The sequence below is a fragment of the Rhinoraja longicauda genome, chromosome 1, assembly GCF_053455715.1.
Source record: "Rhinoraja longicauda isolate Sanriku21f chromosome 1, sRhiLon1.1, whole genome shotgun sequence".
Classification (NCBI taxonomy): domain Eukaryota; kingdom Metazoa; phylum Chordata; class Chondrichthyes; order Rajiformes; family Arhynchobatidae; genus Rhinoraja; species Rhinoraja longicauda.
This window is the reverse complement of record NC_135953.1, coordinates 138,731,602-138,740,016: the sequence shown is the minus strand read 5'-3', so window position 1 is coordinate 138,740,016 and position 8,415 is coordinate 138,731,602. Positions and strand designations below refer to the sequence as shown.

Genomic DNA, 8,415 nt, shown 5'->3' with positions numbered 1-8,415 from the left:
GAACAGGGCACGGCGTTGAAACCGGAACAGGGCACGGCGTTGAAACCGGAACAGGGCACGGCGTTGAAACCGGAACAGGGCACGGCGTTGAAATGCTTCCCCCGCTCGCCTCCACCCCGGCCCCGGACTCGGGTTCCTGCCTGTGTGTTGTGATCCGGCTGCAAAGGGAGGCAGCAGCGGCAGCAGCAGCAGCAGGGCAGCGATGCTGAAGGAGGAGGGTGAAGCCGGCCAGAGAAAGTGGAGGCGAGAGGGACTTGTCGGCAGCAGATCGAGTGGGTGAAGATCGAGCGTGGGCTCCTCACTAATTAATCGTTGGTCGTCCCCCCCCCCATCAACATCATCAACGCCACCGCCCTGCTGCTGCTGCTGCTGCTTCTTCTCTACAAAACAGGGTGAATTGAATATCATCATCATTAACGCTGCTGCCTCTTCCTCCTCTCCTTCTTCTCTACAAAACAGGGTGAATTGAACATCATCATCATTAACGCTGCTGCCTCTTCCTCCTCTCCTTCTTCTCTACAAAACAGGGTGAATTGAACATCATCAACGCCACCGCCCCTGCAGCAGCTGCTGCCTCTTCTTCTTCTCCACAAAACAGGGTGAATTGAATATCATCATCATCAACGCCACCGCCCTGCTGCTGCCTCCTCTTCTTCTTCTTCTACTTCTTCTTCTTCTCTCCAAAACAGGATGAATTGAATATCATCATCATCATCAACGCCACCGCCCTGCTGCTGCTGCCTCTTCCTCCTCTTCTTCTTCTCTACAAAACAGGGTGAATTGAACAGCATCATCAACGCCACCGCCCTGCTGCTGCCGCCTCTTCCCCCTCTCCTTCTTCTCTACAAAACAGGGTGAATTGAACAACATCATCAACGCCACCGCCCTGCTGCTGCCTCTTCCTCCTCTTCTTCTTCTCCAAAACAGGGTGAATTGAACAACATCATCAACGCCACCGCCCTGCTGCCTCTTCCCCCTCTCCTTCTTCTTCTCCAAAACAGGGTGAATTGAACAAACATTATCATCATCATCACCGCCACCGCCCCTGCTGCTTCTTCTTCTTCTACTTCTCCTTCTCTACAAAACAGGGTGAATTGAACAACATCATCAGCAAGCAAGCAAGCAACTTACTCCAGCTTTCATTGCGTGTTGCTATCTTCTGATTGCACCCATCCCATCTCTCCCAGAGATGGGACTGCCCGTCCCGCTGAGCGTTTGGTGTCCATCCACGGTGTAAACCAGCATCTGCAGTTCCTTCCTACTCATTCTGATTGCACCCCTTGTCGAGAAAGGTGCACACAGCTTCCATTGCCACCGTCTTCCTGTTGGCATTCGAGTCCCACCATCCCCATCTCTGGTTGTTGATGGTGGTTGGTGGTGGTGGTCTTCCTTGCTGATTATCCCAATTGGGCCTCTTTCGCAAATTGCTGTCCTGGAAACCCAACCAGAGGAGAAATCCTCTAATCCGAGACAGGAGAAGATGAAGCATGTTTGAGGGTAAGAGACTGGCGCGGAATTAGAACTTGTGAAAAAGAAATGTGAAGTTTAATATATTTAAACCCACCAGTGTAATCACTAATTTTGGGCGTGATCCTGTTCTTGAAGTATTTGGATCTTTTTAATCAATTGAAACATGTGTAGCCCAGCCTTTGGTCCAAAACTAAGAGTCTACAGGTGCTGAAAATCTGGAATAAAAACAGTAAATGGTGGATGTACTCAGCAGGTCAGACTGCAACTGTGGAGGGAGGAACAGAGTTACTAATTCTGTTCAATAATCTTTCATCAGACTGGCAGTGTAGGAAGGAATTGCCAGTTGACAGTCTGAAGAAGGGTCTCGACCCGAAACATCACCCATTCCTTCTCTCCCAGAGATGTTGCCTGTCCAACTAAGTTACTCCAGCATTTTGTGTCTATCTTCGATTGTAAGCCAGCATCTGCAGTTCTTTCCTACACAAGGAATTGAAGATGCTGCTTATACACCAAAGATAGACATAAAATGCTGGAGTAACTCAGCAGGACAGGCAGCATCTCTAGAGGGAAGGAATGGGTGACGTTTCGGGTCGAGACCCTTCAGACAGTATGAAAAAGGGTCTCGACCCGAAACGTCACCCATCAGACTGGCTGTCATCACTTTTAAGTGTTAACTTCAAAACTCTTTCTGTGAACTTGCTGAGTGTTGACAATATTTTCTATTTTTAACGTAGTTTTGGAATGGCACGTACAATTCAGTCCTTCATTGTCATCATTGTGGCTGTGACTGCATGGGTTTCTCCTGGTGTCCCAGTGTCCTACCACAGCCTTTTAGATGGGCCGATGGGTTAATTAGCTACTGTGAATTGCCCCGAGGAAATGGACTGCTCTGAACTTTAGGAAACAAAAACTGCAGATGCTGGTTTAAATCGAAGATAGACACAAAATGCTGGAGTAACTCAGCGGGTCAGGCAGAATCTCTGGAGAGAAAGAATGGGTGACGTTTCGGACTGAAGGGTCTCGACCCGAAACATCACCCATTCCTTCTCTCCAGAGATGCTGCCTGACCCGCTGAGTTACCCCAGCATTTTGTGTCTACCTGCCCTGAACTTTAGTTCATTTTAGTTCATTGTCACGTGTACCCAGATGCAGTTGAGAAACTTTTGTTGCATGCTAACCAGTTAGTGGAAAGATAACACATTAATACAATCAAGCTATCCACAGTGCACCTCATGTCGCTTTGTTAAAATCTTGTAATCACTACTTTGGGTGTGATCCTGTTCCTGAAAAAATATTTGTATCTTTTTAATCCGTTAAAACAATGTACTCTATAGATCCAATGGGCTGAATCAGCCTCCTTTTCTGTCATGAGGAAGCATGGACAATCCAAATGGGGTTTGGATAGAAATCAAAGCAATGGCTTGTGAGATTTATTTTACAATATTAAATATATTGTTTCAAAAATATGAGAAAATAGCTGCAGGGGGAGGCTAACTGATCCCACAAACGTACCCTGCCCGTTCACGCCATACATTACAATACAATACAATCTTTATTGTCATTGTACAGGGGTACAACGAGATTGGGAATGCGCCTCCCATACGATGCAATAATTTAATTAGCTAGTCAGTATTAATTTAAACAACCCAATGAAACAAATTGTAACAGTTTTAAAACAGAATAAAGTGCAAGTAGATCTGTGCCGGTTCACTGTGCGATGTGACCATCCGGCTCAGCAGGACCGGTTCATAGCAGCTATGGCCCTGGGGATGAAGCTGTTCCTGAGTCTGGAGGTGCGGGTGTAGAAGGCCTTGTATCGTCTGCCCGATGGTAGAAGTTCGAACAGACTGTTGCAGGGGTGTGAAGAGTCTTTGTGGATGCTGGTGGCTTTTCTGAGGCATCGTGTGTTGTAGATGCCCTCCAAGGCTGGTAGCTGTGTTCCGATGGTCCTCTGAGCTCTATGGACTACCCGCTGAAGAGTTTTCCTCTCTGCCTCTGTGCAGCTGAGGTACCACACAGGGATGCCATGTGTTAGGATGCTCTCTATGGTGCAATTAGACTCCATGCCTTCAATTCCCTGATCTTTCAAAAACGTATTTACCATCTCCTTAAGAGCCTCTAATGACCTATACTTCACATCCATCATAGGTAGAAATTCCAGAGATTTGCCAACCTCAGCGGAAAGAGGTCCTCATGCACCTCAGTTTTAAATTATCACCCTCTTATTTGTAACGGTGTTCTCTTGTCCTCTCTCCAGTAAAAACATTTCAACGTCTACATGATCCTGCTGGATCTTCCCTCATTCCTCATTCTTCTACATTGTAAAAGTGATCCAATTTCTGATATAGGCCCTCATCCCAGGAAATGACTTGGTGAATCCTTTTTTGTCTGCTTTCATTGCTGGTATATCTTTCCTTAAATAGGGAGACCGAAACTGTGCACTCTACTCCAGCTGTTGGCCTGGTCGATAACCTGTACAATTGTGACATTACTTGACCATTTCTACATCCCAACTCTCTTCCCACAAAGACCAATGTGCTTCCTGCTTTCCTCATCACTCGTTAAATCATCCAGCATTCAAGAGAGAGCTGGATAGAGCTCTTAAGGATAGCGGAGTCAGGGGGTATGGGGAGAAGGCAGGAACGGGGTACTGATTGAGAATGATCAGCCATGATCACATTGAATGGCGGTGCTGGACCGAAGGGCCGAATGGCCTCCTCCTGCACCTATTGTCTATTGTCTATAATCTGCCTGCTAACGTTTTATGACCCATGCACAAGAACACCTAGATCTTGTGTAGGAAGGAACTGCAGATGCTGGTTTACACCTCGTTTTACTCCGATAGACGCAAAATGCGAGAGTAACTCAGCGGGACAGACTGCATCTCTGGATAGAAGGAATGGTTGATGATTTGGGTCGAGAGCTTTCCTCACTGAGAGTCAGTGGAGAGGGAGACAGAGATATGGAAGGGTAAGGTGTGAAAGTAAGGCATCAAAGGAGGTGACCGTTGGGGATAAAAAATTGACACCCCAGTGGTATGAATATTAACTCCCAACTTCAAGTAACCCTTGCTTTCCCTCTCTCTCCATCCCTCCCCCATCCCAGTTCTCTGACCATTCTGACTGTCCACCTGACTACATTTTATCCCCGCGTGCTACGTTGTCACCTTCTCCCAGCTAACAATGAACTATTGTGCATTTACCGTGATCCGCATCTCCACAGCCATGATCACATTGAATGGCGGTGCTGGCTCGAAGGGTTGAATGGCCTCCTCCTGCACCTATTGTCTATTGTTTGTCTTCTAATTAGTACTAGAATTCTCATAAGCAGCACAATTTTATCAAGGATACAAAGATCTGATGAATTTCCGGCGACGTGCTACTTTAAATGTCATATTTCAGTTATCCAGCTTGGACTTGTAACTGAGATAATTTACTATTCATTCACTAACTGTGACGCCATGACACTCTATTCTGCACTCTGGTATTTTTCTCTTTGTGCTTCCTGTTGACTTGTGAGTGGCTACGGGCGGTCACGGTGGCGCAGCGGTAGTGTCGCTGCCTTACAGCGAATGCAGCGCCGGAGACCCGGGTTCCATCCCAACTACGGCCGCTGTCTGTACGGAGTTTGTACGCTCTCCCCGTGACCTGCGAGGGTTTTCTCCGAGATCTTCGGTTTCCTCCCGCACTCCAAAGACGTGCAGGTTTGTAGGTTAATTGGCTTGGTAAATGTAAGAATCGTCCCTAATGGGTGTGGGATAGTGTTGGTGTGCGGGGATTGCTGGTCGGCGCGGACCTGGTGGGCCGAAGGGCCTGTGTCCGCGATGTATCTCTAAGCTTGATTGTTCTTGTGCATTGTATGATTTGACTGGATAGCATGCAAACAAAGTATTTCGCACTATCTTCATACATGTGACAATAATAAACTAATACCAATGTGTTTTCATAGAGCATGAGAAATAGAAACTGGAGCAGGAGTAAGCAAATAGACCACTCAAAGCTGTCCTTCCATTCAACAAAATCGTAGTTGATCCACGCTTGTCCTCGATGCCACCTCTTTCTACTCTACCCTTTGATTGATTCTGGGGATTGCAGAGCAGTCTTGCAAGAAGAGGTTGGAATGCACTAGATTTATATTCACTCTGATTTAAGTGAAACTCCCAAAATTGGAGAAAGCAGGAACGGGGTACTGATTCTAGATGATCAGCCATGATCATATTGAATGGCGGTGCTGGCTCGAAGGGCCGAAAGGCCTCCTCCTGCACCTATTTTATATATTTCTTTGTCTCAGGCTAAAACACTAGATATGGGGAGGATGTTTCCTTGGGCTGTGATGTTTAGAATGAGTGATGACAGACAAAGTTACAAAGAAAAGCATGTAGGACTATGACGAGAAGACTCTTTTTCACTTGGAGAATGGTGACCCTGTGGAATTTTCTACCATTTGTCCTTTCTATTTAAGGTTAGGAGATTTATAAATTTCTAGGCACAAAAGGCATCAATGGGTATGAAGAGCAAAAATATGGTATTGAGAACGATGATCAGCCATGATTGTGTTGAATGACTCCCTTAGAGTTAAAATATGTCAGTCTTTTTTTTTTAAGATACAGCGCGGAAACTGGCCCTATCGGCCCACCGGGTCTGCGCCGACCAGCGATCCCCGCACATTAACACTACCCAACACACACTAGGGACAACTTTTTTACATTTACCAAGCCAATTAACCTACAAACCTGCACGTCTTTGGAGTGTGGGAGGAACGAAGATCTCGGAGAAAACCCACGCAGGTCACGGGGAGAACGTACAAACTCCGTACAGACAGCACCCGTAGTCGGGATGGAACCCGGGTCTCTGGCGCTGCATTCGCTGTAAGGCAGCAACTCTACCGCTGCACCACCCAGTCCTGCTCCTTGTTCTGTTTCTCGTGTTGTGACTCTGTCTCCTTCCCATATCAGTCATGTTAGCCACCGAAGAATTGTTACAAAGCTTCGCTAATATCGCCTCTCATTCCTTTATCTACCAGGTGCTTATCGGCCCACTTTTCTTCATGTATAAACCTCCTCCCCTGGAAGCGACTGAATGAACCTTTCCTGCAGTGCATGTCATGTAAGTACATCATTAAGTATGGTGACCAAATCTGCGCAACAGACTCCAGGTGCAGTCTTATGCAAAGCAAAATCACATATGACATCTGTATACTAAAACTCTTGTTTGTTTGTTTGTTTGTTCCTGAACTACAGCCAAAACGGTACACGATAGCGTGACAAATTTAGGCCCACCTTACTCACCGTCGTCCCTTTGGTGCTAATGGAAGAAGTTTCATTGAAATCAGTGTTATATTTTTTAAGTTATTCACATTTTAAAGTTTAATTCTATCTCCCCTGGATGGAGGGGGGGGAGGGGTGGAGAGAGGGAGGGAGGGTGGGAGGATAAGGGGGGTTGAGGGGGATGGAGAGGGAGGGAGGAGGGTGGGGGGAGGAGGGAAGGAGGGGGAGTGGGGGAGGAGAGGGTGCTGCACCAATGCAGGAGAGGTTTGGGCCTAACGGGTCCACTTGGTCTAGTATGTAACAAAAAGATACTTATTTGAATTGTTATAGTTTGAAAGAAATGTATTTCCAATGTCGAGCACCGGCCAGACAGATGCTGCCCGGCCTGTTGAGTCTTCTCCTCCAGGAGGACAAAAGGGTTAATTAAGAGGAGAAAAAAGAGCATGAAAGAAAGCTTGCGGGGAATATAAAAACTGACTGTAAACGGTTCTTTAGATATGTAAAAAGGAAAATATTCACAAAATGCTGGAGTAACTCAGCAGGTCAGGCAGCATCTCAGGAGAGAAGGAATGGGCGACGTTTCCCCTCCGCCCCCACATCAACGAGTTCCGGGTCCGCCATGACGTGGAGCCCTTCTTCCTCCGCCTCCGAGCCTTTTTCCATGGGAAGAGAGTCCTCACCTCCCCCAGTGATGACCCCTTCTCCCGTCTCTCTCCTCTTGGACCCCCCCCGGTTGGGCTCCCCCTCTTGTAAAAAGGAAAAGATTAGTGAAGACAAATGTAGGTCCCTTACATTCAGAGACAGGTGAATTTATATTGGGAGACAAGGAAATGGCAGACCAGTTAAACAAGTACCTTGGTTCAGTCTTCAATAAGGCAGACACAAACAATCTCCCAGAAATACTAGGGGACCGAGGATCTAGTGGGAGAGGGGGGGGGGAACTGAAGGAAATCTTCATTCGTCAGCAAATGGTGTTAGGTAAACTGTTGGAACTGAAGGCAGATAAAACCCCAGGGCCTGATAGTCTGCACCCCAGAGTACTCAAGGATGTCGCCTTAGAAATCGTGGATGCATTAGTGATGGATAGAGAACTGGTTGGCAGACAGGAAGCAAAGGATTGGCGACATCATTGGCGATGATGTGGCGGCACGGTGGCGCAGCGGTAGAGTTGCTGCTTCACAGCGAATGCGGCGCCGGAGACTCAGGTTCAATCCTGACTATGGGCGCTGTCTGTACGGAGTTTGTACGTTCTCCCCGTGACCTGCGTGGGTTTTCTCTGAGATCTTCGGTTTCCTCCCACACTCCAAAGACGTGCAGGTTTGTAGGTTAATTGGCTGGGCAAATGTAAAAAAAGAAATTGTTCCTAGTGGGGTGTAGGATAGTGTTAGTGTGCGGGGACTGCTGTGCGGCGCGGACCCGGTGGGCCGAAGGGCCTGTTTCTGCGCTGTATCTCTAAATCTAAAATCTAAAATTATTGCTATTGAGGGAGTGCAGCGTAGGTTTACCAGGTTAATTCCCGGGATGGCGGGACTGACATATGATGAAAGAATGGGTCGACTGGGCCTATGTTCACTGGAATTAGGATGAGAGGGGATGTTATAGAAACAAATAAAATTCTTAAAGGATTGGACAGGCTAGATGCAGGAAAAATGTTCCTGATGATGGGGGAGTCCAGAACC

General features: G+C 47.1%; 1 protein-coding gene across 1 annotated transcript in view; it reads left to right on the top strand.

Annotated features, from left to right (window-relative positions):
* Positions 1-122: 122 nt before the first annotated feature.
* zbtb49 (zinc finger and BTB domain containing 49) overlaps positions 123-8,415 on the top strand; it is a 33,714-nt gene continuing 25,421 nt past the window's right edge. The window contains exons 1-3 of the mRNA XM_078407189.1: positions 123-392; positions 528-1,497; positions 6,493-6,575. The gene's annotated coding sequence lies outside the window, so the exon portion shown is untranslated. The remainder of the gene's footprint in view (positions 393-527; positions 1,498-6,492; positions 6,576-8,415) is intronic.